The sequence below is a fragment of the Salmo salar genome, chromosome ssa11, assembly GCF_905237065.1.
Source record: "Salmo salar chromosome ssa11, Ssal_v3.1, whole genome shotgun sequence".
Lineage (NCBI taxonomy): Eukaryota > Metazoa > Chordata > Actinopteri > Salmoniformes > Salmonidae > Salmo > Salmo salar.
In genome coordinates, this window is record NC_059452.1 from 22,871,908 (window position 1) to 22,881,681 (window position 9,774).

Consider the following 9,774-nt stretch of genomic DNA (forward strand, 5'->3'; position numbering starts at 1 on the left):
TGCAGGAACAGAAAGAGACCACAAGAGCATCTAGTTGGATCAGAGGAAAATTGACAATTAGGAAAAAATGATATCAGTTCAGAGCAACTCCAGAGTCTTTTTGAAGTTTGTATAGATGTTTGGTAGGAAATATGTACCTACTTGTACACTGGATAGGTCCTGAAAACACAGGACTGGACATAATACAGGACTGTACATATGTACATATTTTACTATATTAATTTTACTATGTGAATTCAAATCCCAGGTGAAGAGATGTTGAATACTAATTACTGTATAATGGAACATGCACAATGTAATCATGTACGTATGTCAAATATGTACGTTTAAAACATTGTATGTTAAAAGCACTGTGTGTGTGTGTAACTAGTTCCACAGCATTTCTTTTTAGGTAAGATGCAAAAATAATAATTTCTAGTTGAATTAACATATGAGACAAATTGAGCAAACACATCATTTTAAGTTTACAGTTTTTCTCATGTTGGACCAACTAAAAATGTCAAGTTCAGGTGACACTGACTAAAGAGTAAAGTTGAGTAAAGAAAAAAAAGGCTGTGGAACCAGTTACTTAACTACGTCGACTAACCGGTGCACCTGAACATTGACTCTGTACCAGTACCCCCTGTATAGAGCCTTGCTATTGTTATTTTACTGCTGCTCTTTAATTATTTGTTCCTTTTATTTCTTATTTTTGTAGGTATTTTTCTTAAAACTGCATTGTTGGTTAAGGGCTTGTAAGTAAGCATTTCCCTGTAAGGTCTACACCTGTTCTACTCGGCGTGTGTGACAAATCAAATTTGATTTGATTTGATTTATTAAGTTGAAACCACTAGATTTTTTTTAAAGGTGTGGTCACGCAGCACTATCCAGTATGAGGACATTTATAACAGTGAGGATAGGAAAATATTGCCTGGCTACCCAGACTCCTTTCTCCCACAAAACTCTACGCCACGCCTACAGATGTTACTTTCTTCTCCACAATGAGTCTGGATCTGAGTACCTCCCTGACCCTGACTGAATGCGAACACATTTGGGATGGTCTGATTTGTCCAGAAATCCGTGGGTTGGGCCAGAGCCAGAACACACATGGGTAAAGCGGCATTGGCTTTGATATGCTGATTGGTTAGTGACGATCTAATCACTGATTACTTTGTTTTATACAACTCCCCTCATCACCACAAACGACTATAATGACGGCAGTCTCAGACTAACGTACAGTGCATTCGAAAAATATTCAGACCCCTTGACTTTTTGAACATTTTGTTACATTACAGCCTTATTCTAAAATTGTTTAAATTATTTATTTTTCTCACCAAGTTACACACAATACCCCATAACGACAAAGCAAAAACATATATATTTTTTTTACATAAGAATTCAGACCCTTTGCTATGAGACCCGAAATTGAGCTCAGGTGCATCCTGTTTCCATTGATCATCCTTGAGATAATTCTACAACTTGGAGTCCACCTGTGGTAAATTCAATTGATTGGATATGATTTGGAAAGGCACACACCTGTCTATATCAAATCCCAACGTTGATAGTGAATGTCAGAGCAAAACCAAGCCATGAGGTCAAAGGAATTGTTGAAGGAGAAGGTCTTTGGTCAGGGAGGTGAAAAACCCCCAGATGGTCACTCTGACAGAGCTCTAGAGTTCCTCTGTGGAGATGGGAGAACCTTCCAGAAGGACAACCATCTCTGCAGCACTCCACCAATCAGGCCTTTATGGTAGAGTGGCCAGACAGAAGCCACTCCTCAGTAAAAGGCCCTTGACAGCCACTTGGAGTTTGCCAAAAGGCACATAAAGACTCTCAGACCATGAGAAACAAGATTCTCTGGTCTGATGAAACCAAGATTGAATGCCTGAATGCCAAGTGCCACATCTGGAGGAAACCTGGCCCCATCCCTACGGTGAAGCATGGTGGTGGCAGCATCATGATGTGGGGATGTTTTTCAGCAGCAGGGACTGAGAGACTAGTCAGAATCGGGGGAAAGATGAACAGAGCAAAGTACAGAGATATCCTTTATGAAAACCTGCTCCAGAGCGCTCAGGACCTCAGACTGTGGTGAAGGTTCACCTTCCAACTGAACAACGACGCTAAGCACACAGCCAAGACAATGCAGGAGTGGCTTCGGGACAAGTCTCTGAATGGGGGTATTGTGTGGAAATTGATGTGGGAAAAAACTATTTAATCAATTTTAGAACAAGGCTGTAACCTAACAAAATGTGGAAAAAGTCAAGGGGTCTGAATACTTTCTGAAGTGTTTAAATCATGCTTAAAGCATGACCTATAGTGGGGTACAGGGCCGTGTAGACCTTTCAGGGTGCATATGCTCAAAATATAAATAATACTTTCATAAATCATATCTCAAAATTCATAACATAATACATTTTTGTTGTTGTTGCATAGGCCTATTTATTTCTGCAACAACACACTCACTCATCATCACAAATTGTATGCAAGCTAGTAAGAGTGCCACCTAAAGACATCAGGACTATCAGCTGATTATGGATGAGGATATTTGATGTAAATCTGCTAGTTAGCTAGCTCTATTGATTTTACTGATTGTGTTTGAGGCCTGCCTCTATCTCTTTCTGCCTCTCTCTGCTGTGTATCAGCCAACCAGACCAGATATTGATGATGGTGTAGGCTAAATAAAGTGTAATAAAGTGTTAATGAAGTGTAATGCTGCTGTGGCAGTATTGTTGATATTTAAACTAGTTAGCTAGCTAGCTACACACACTCGACCGGTAACCACATCTCTCAAGCCATGTTTGTTTGGATACCAGGCGAATGTTTTCCAGACTGGGAAAAAAGGCGCAACTGGGCGCACACGAGCTCTGTAGGGCTCTTTTTTTTATTATACTAATTATACCATCACCCAAAAGCCACCCAAAAGGACACTTTGGAGACTGGAAGGGCGAAGGGCAAAGGGGCATGTGCTCTGCACAGGTAGAGTCCTATCTTTGCATCTGCCTGCGACACAATACACCATCCCCTAGGGTTAGAGACAAGGCCTAGCATCACCCAAACCATGTGATAATTGGCGTTTTGGAACAATGCTGAATGCAGCTCTGTTTGATTCACTTACCCGCAAGCAAGACAGAAATAAATTCCCAAAATGTCACCTCTTCAGCTGGAAAGAATGCAGATAGGCCTAAATTCTAAACACGATCTCTCGCGATATCATTACCTCAAAACATGTGCACTTGTTAGTGATTACATGTAAATTAACAAAAGGCATGATAAGACAAATTAACCTAGCGGAGCAACAAACAAATGCTTGGCGCCAAAACCAATTGAATGACTGTCTCAGAGTACAAATTTAGAAAATATTGTTTTTTTATTTCGAGTTTTCTGACATTGGCCTAGATACTGTCATCGGCAGCTAGCTGTTCAATTGTTTGGCCACAATGAGACACAAATAGAGACTTGACATGTCTGCCCTTGAACAAACATAGTGGTTTGCTGAATACAAAATATAACTTATATTCTCCCTTTAACTGAATAAATATGAAATCAATAATTCATCTCTATTGATTTATTTTATTGCTTGTGTCTGCACCTTGACTTGTAAGCAGACTAGCTTCATGACATCTGTATAGTTGCTCTGCTGTAGTTAAGGTTGCTCTGGAGAACCCAAGGCCATACAACCACATGTTCTCATTTGAACAACTGACCACAGCTGGGTCAATGTGTACAGCTGTCCCGACCCTCCGTCTAACTGTAAATAATCGTTGCCAGGCCCGGCCTTACGGCCGTGATTAACTACACAGCAATACTTTGCCTAGCCATGCTAGTTTCGCCCATCATGTGGGTGCTAGCAAGCCGACAGCATTGTACGTAGTGCTAGGTATCAACAGCCAATCCAGTAGGGTCTGGAAGCTATGGTGAGCTTCGATTGGTCAATTGTGCCACGATATAGCTGAGCATTTGCACAAAGTTCAGCTTTCCCCAACTTCAGTCCCGCCCTGTTCACGCTCTCTTGACCTTACTCCCATCGCCCAACGCTCCCCTGCCCACTCAGCGTCTCATCGCTTTCCCTCCATTGAAATGAATGGCTACTGATGTTTCATCGTGTGACGTCGTCCCTAGTCAATATGGGATATTGGACTCTTATATGTGAATGATAAAGGACTCTTCTTTGTATATGTCCCATTATGGCATCTGTGAGTGCACAGGCAGCGTCATTGAGGCCATCTAAAAAAAATGTGTGTTCTTCTTCTACTACTTCTATGATTGGTAAACAAACTGAAAGGAGGCATACTGCCACCAGGAGTGTGTTTCTGAACAGGTATAAAGCCAAGGTTGGTGATTTAATGCCACCTGCAGTTATTGAATGTTTTCTAACGAGCATAATTCATTGGCTGATCCCTCCTGATGACCCAGATTTAATTATTTGAGCCTTCCTTAACCCATAGGAAGTCCCACCTAGTTTACTACTTCAAAATTGTGAAAGTCCCAAATGGCACTGCCCATGATAAAACAGCCTTTTAAATCCTCTATCTAGCCGCTAGCCACTAAGCGACATAAGCGACTGTTTAGGGTCCCGTGGTTGCTAACGGCCCCCGACCCCAATTAAAAAAATAAATATGTATGTCTTAACTTACTGTTGAGAGTTAGAATACTAAAATACACAAGGTGCTATTTAAACATGTGGTTGTGCATCAGAACTCTTTCTCTTGTTATGACATGTAAACATGTTATATATATTTTTCTGATTGGTAAGTTAGTCTAGCCAGCTATCTAAACTTGTAGTTATCATGGTCGAATTACCGGCCTGGCACGCAGAGCACTTGCCCAGGGGTCCTGACTTCCAGGGGGCCCACATAGATTTCATTAGTCACTCATATCATATTAACATGGCTTAAGTCATGACAAAATGTGTAGAATTGCAGAAACCTTGCTTTAAAACTGCAAAAGAAAATCTACGCCCAATGGCCAAAAATATAGAATTGCAGGAAGAATTCTTCTCCACCATCAACTTGGGGCCACTAAAACGTTTAGCCCGGGAGGTGGGGGGGACCCCCCAACAAAATGTTGCTTAGGGCCCCCCAAAGGCTAAGCTGGCCCTGATCACTGCATACAACATTGTTTTGGAAACCTCAGAAACTCAACTTTCATATCACCCCCAAATAATTTTATAAATACAAAAGATGCGCTTATTGTGCGCTGTTTTAACACAGATTCCTACTGAGGTGTTTTACATTGTAAAAAATACCTTGTCTCAAAGCTGTTACCAAAAAAACGGTGTAAAAAACTGCCAAAAATGAGTGTGTATTTTGTATTTGTACATTTATTTTTGGATACAAATTAAGTTGAGTGTTCAAGGTTTCCAATCGCAATCAAAGAACAATTGTTTCTAGATATGCGTTTCACAGTTGACCAAATCACCTCAGCTAAGGGATGTGGAATGACTCATGAGAAGGCCTATAGTTAGGGCTAATGTTAGCAGAGGCAATTGTAAGACAGGGCTTGTCCTGCAGTCTTGGTCAAATGCAGGCCATATCACTTTTAGACATGCTGCAATCAAAGTCCCCCCCCCGTGTTCTATCTTTAGACAATCTAAAATATTTAAGCAATACTGATAATAGTGAACATTCATTTTACCCCAAGGATACTACTTGCTGAATAGGATGTGACTTTAGGCAGACAATGTCCTTCAGCTCAAATGTGTGCCTGATTTGCATTTAATTGTGTAAACATTTGCATGGCTGATTAAACTCCTAATCTAATTTTGCTGTTCATGTCCTGCAAAATATCACACATCACTTTAGCTAACAACATCTATGCCGTGGGAAATTTCACTGGGTGTTTTCTTCAGGAGGGGCTTTTAAAACCTCCTTATATTGGAGGTATTTAAAGAGGGCCTGTGGCAATAGATGAGATGAGAGGATAGATATGGACATACAGATGGAGAGGAGAGGGGAGGACACCTAGACGAGATGAGAGGATCCTAGAGCATAGATGGAACTAGCCTGACAACACTAAGGAAGAGGATAGTTTGAGAGAAGAGAGAGAGGATAAGGAAGTAAGGAGGAAGAGAGGACACAAAAGAGGAGGAGAGGAGGGGAGGAAACCTTAGAAGTCATGAAACATTCAGGCTTTTACGGCTGTTTGTCTTCATCTCTAGTTCATCTCGAATGCAATTAATGGCCAGTACATAATGCATGAATTCACTCTGAGTCCTCATCTAGCACTTCAAATAAAAGGACTATACAGACTCCATTGACCAGTAAATAAAACAGATATGCCACACTGTACCAGTACTCACCTAACTTTTCACAAGCTTGTCATTGTAGGAGAGATCTTACAAGACCCCGGTGCTGTGACGCACATAACCCAATGAATTAATTAAAATTGTGTCATTATGATAATAATGCATATTTTAATAGTGAATCCACTGTTAAATGGTCTGTACTATTCATATAAAAAGGTTTCGCCCAAAAAGCTTATAAAACGGTTAGCCCGGTCGTGCAATCTGATGGGCCGAGAGGTGTCCTTAGGCCTGCAGGGTTTTTGTTCAGGTACTAAATCAGCCAGCACTCAAATAATAGAAGGCAACAAATGGATTGAGCATCTATTTCAATCAGAACCAAACAGTATAAACCGAACAGTATATTCCCAATCAAACTTTAATCACCTGCTGATCCAGGCAGCACGTTTCTGCCAAAATACATTTTGTATGTAAATGTCACCGGACGTCTGCCGAAAGCTGCAGGTCAGTAAAAGTTGGGAGGCTGGGAGGGTAATTAACTGAAGGGCAATAATGTTTTTCATATATTCTGTAGTGCCGCGGTCCTGCCAGCCAGGTCCATATCTTATTCATCTCCAGTATTGAGGCTGAGAAATTGAACCCCCATCAACACATCACCTCAAACACTTGGTGTTTGGTGTAAAGCTTGCGGTGTAAAGCTGGTGTAAAGTGGTGTAAAGCTTGCGGTGTAAAGCTGGTGTAAAGTGGTGTAAAGCTTGCCGCTATTGTACACTGGAGCAGTGGAAATGCGTTCTCTGGAGTGATGAATCACGGTTTACCATCTGCCAGTCTGACTGCCGAATCTGGGTTTGGTGGATACGTTACCTGCACCAATGCATAGTGCCAACTGTAAAGTTTGGTGGAGGAGGAATAATGGTTGATTTGCGGCCCCTTAGTTCCAATAAAGGGAAATCTTAACGCATACAATGACATTCTAGGTGATTCTGTTCTTCCAACCTTGTGGAAGTCCCTTTCCTGTTTCAGCATGACAATGCCCCCGTGCACAAAGCGAGAAGCATACAGAAATGGTTTGTCGAGATCGGTGTGGAAGAACTTGACCGGCCTGCACAGAGCCCTGACCTCAGTCCCATTGAACACCTTTGGGATGAATTGGAATGCCGACTGCGAGCCAGGCCTAACCGCCCAACATCAGTGTCCGAGCTCACAAATTTTCTTGTGGCTGAATGGAAGGAAGTCCCCGCAGCAATGTTCCAACATCTACTGGAAAACCTTCCCAGAAGTGTTGATGGAGGTGGTTATAGCATCAAAGGAGGGACCAACTCCATAGTAATGCCCATGATGTTGTAATGAGATGTTCGACGAGCAGGTGTTCACATACTTTTGGCCACTTAGTGTATCTCTACTTTAACTCAAGTATGACAATTGGGTACTTTTTCTAACACTGTTCTTGGCTGAATTTTCATCCTCTTTGCTGTAAAGTCTAACACTATGCAAACATACCCATCCCACAACAGGACTTGAGACTTGAGGTAAATGAGAGGAGGACATCAAGGACCCTCCTGAATACATCAAGGTGAAGAACAGTATCAACGCTAATTGTAACCAGTCGCTGGTCTTAATGTAGTCTACGCTACACAATCAGTTTACTTAAGGACATGTTGACTGAAACGGGACATCACGGGACTGTTCAGTTGATCACTCACTAGATGGCGTTGTTGTATTCTAGAAAAAACCTTTGCTACACTGCTACCTCTCCTACAGACCACCACATTGGGTACTACAGCCGCGTTATTGTTTAGTCATTTTCTTGTGTTACTTTTAGACTATTATATTTTCCACTTCAGTTAATTTATGAAATATTTTCTTAACTCTATTTCTTGAACTGCATTGTTGGTTAAGTGCTTGTAAGTGAGCATTTCACGGTAAGGTCTAAACCTGTTTAATTTGGTGCATTTGACAAATAAAATGAGATTTTATTTGAGACAGATGCATCCCCTCCTCCACATCTGATTGAATGACTGGCAGTGTCATGTCCTAATTGTAACTCACATTGCATCTTATCTGCAGTTGGGTGAATTAGCTTGTAGATAGGAGAAATTAGACCTAAAGAGTGGTGTAAGTTTTTCCAGTAACTCCTCTCACAAGCCACTCTAATCTGTTTCATGAAGATGAAACTCCTTTTTCAGTTTGTAATTAAACGTGTAGCTAAACTTGTAATGCAATGACATCTAGATATTAGAATATAACTCATTATTTTCTATTTCATAACGTAGTAAAATATGAGGTGTTTGGTGGCCCCATCATCATAGGAGTTTGGTGAATGAGATGACTGTGTCTCTTCTCACCCTGCAGAGGGCAGACAAGTCCTTCACAAAGAATTTATGGAGCCAAATTAGTCACTATACCTACATCCGTGCTAACGTACTGTACACACACTGTTTCCATCTAAGGAATTTAGTACAACGTGACTGGTGAATTTGTTTACGAGCACGGGACTATTTTAATAATTTGAACACATTCTGTATTTGTTGGTCATCTGTATTCAGCAGCAACAGCCTCCTGATTTAAATTTGGATAATGTCTCACCTCCTTAACCATGAACTATGACCTGAACTGAAATGGGGAACAGTAAAATAATACAATAAAACAATATTATGATTCTATTTCCAATTAGCGACTGGCGGCACTGCTGTTGCACCAGGGTTCAGGGCTGCTGTAGCCACCTCACCTTTCCTGGCCCCTCCTCTCCACAACACTAAATATTAATTATTCAGCTACAATTAGCAAGATGTCAATAGTAATTGCCACCAGTGCACTGCTCCTCTGACATTCAAACGGCATAATTGTGAAACCGTGTTTATGCCTCGCACATGCTAATCTCACCTGGTTTTAATCAAGGCAAGCTACTGAGTACACAGACACAAAGAAACTTGTATGCATGAGCAAGCGCTCACACATACTTGTTTTTCTATCCTCGTGGGGACCTAAAATTGATTTCCATACAAAATCCTATTTTCCCTCACGCCTAACCCTTACCCTTACCTTAACCCCTAATCATAACCCTTGTCTCCTAACCCCTAAACTTGTGACGTGGAAAATGTCCCCACAAGGGAGAATTTTCTTTGTTTTACTATCCTTGTGGGGACTTTTGGGGATCTGCACACACACACACGCACACGCACACGCGCACACACACACACACACACACACACACACACACACACACACACACACACACACACACACACACACACACACACACACACACACACACACACACACACACACACACACACACACACACACACACAGAGACAGACAGACACACAACGCACGCCCACACTGCATTTATGAGAGAACAAGTAGATCTACAGTATTAGATGAAAGATAGAACAAATGGAACATTATCTAACAGGGAAATAATCCAAGGAAGCATTTCCTGCTGCATTATTTCTTCTGTGGTATTTACTGGCAGTTCCATCCCTACCCACTTCTTCTGCAGTTTACTGGCAGATCCAGCCCTTTCTCTCTCTCTCTCTCTCTCACTCCCTCTC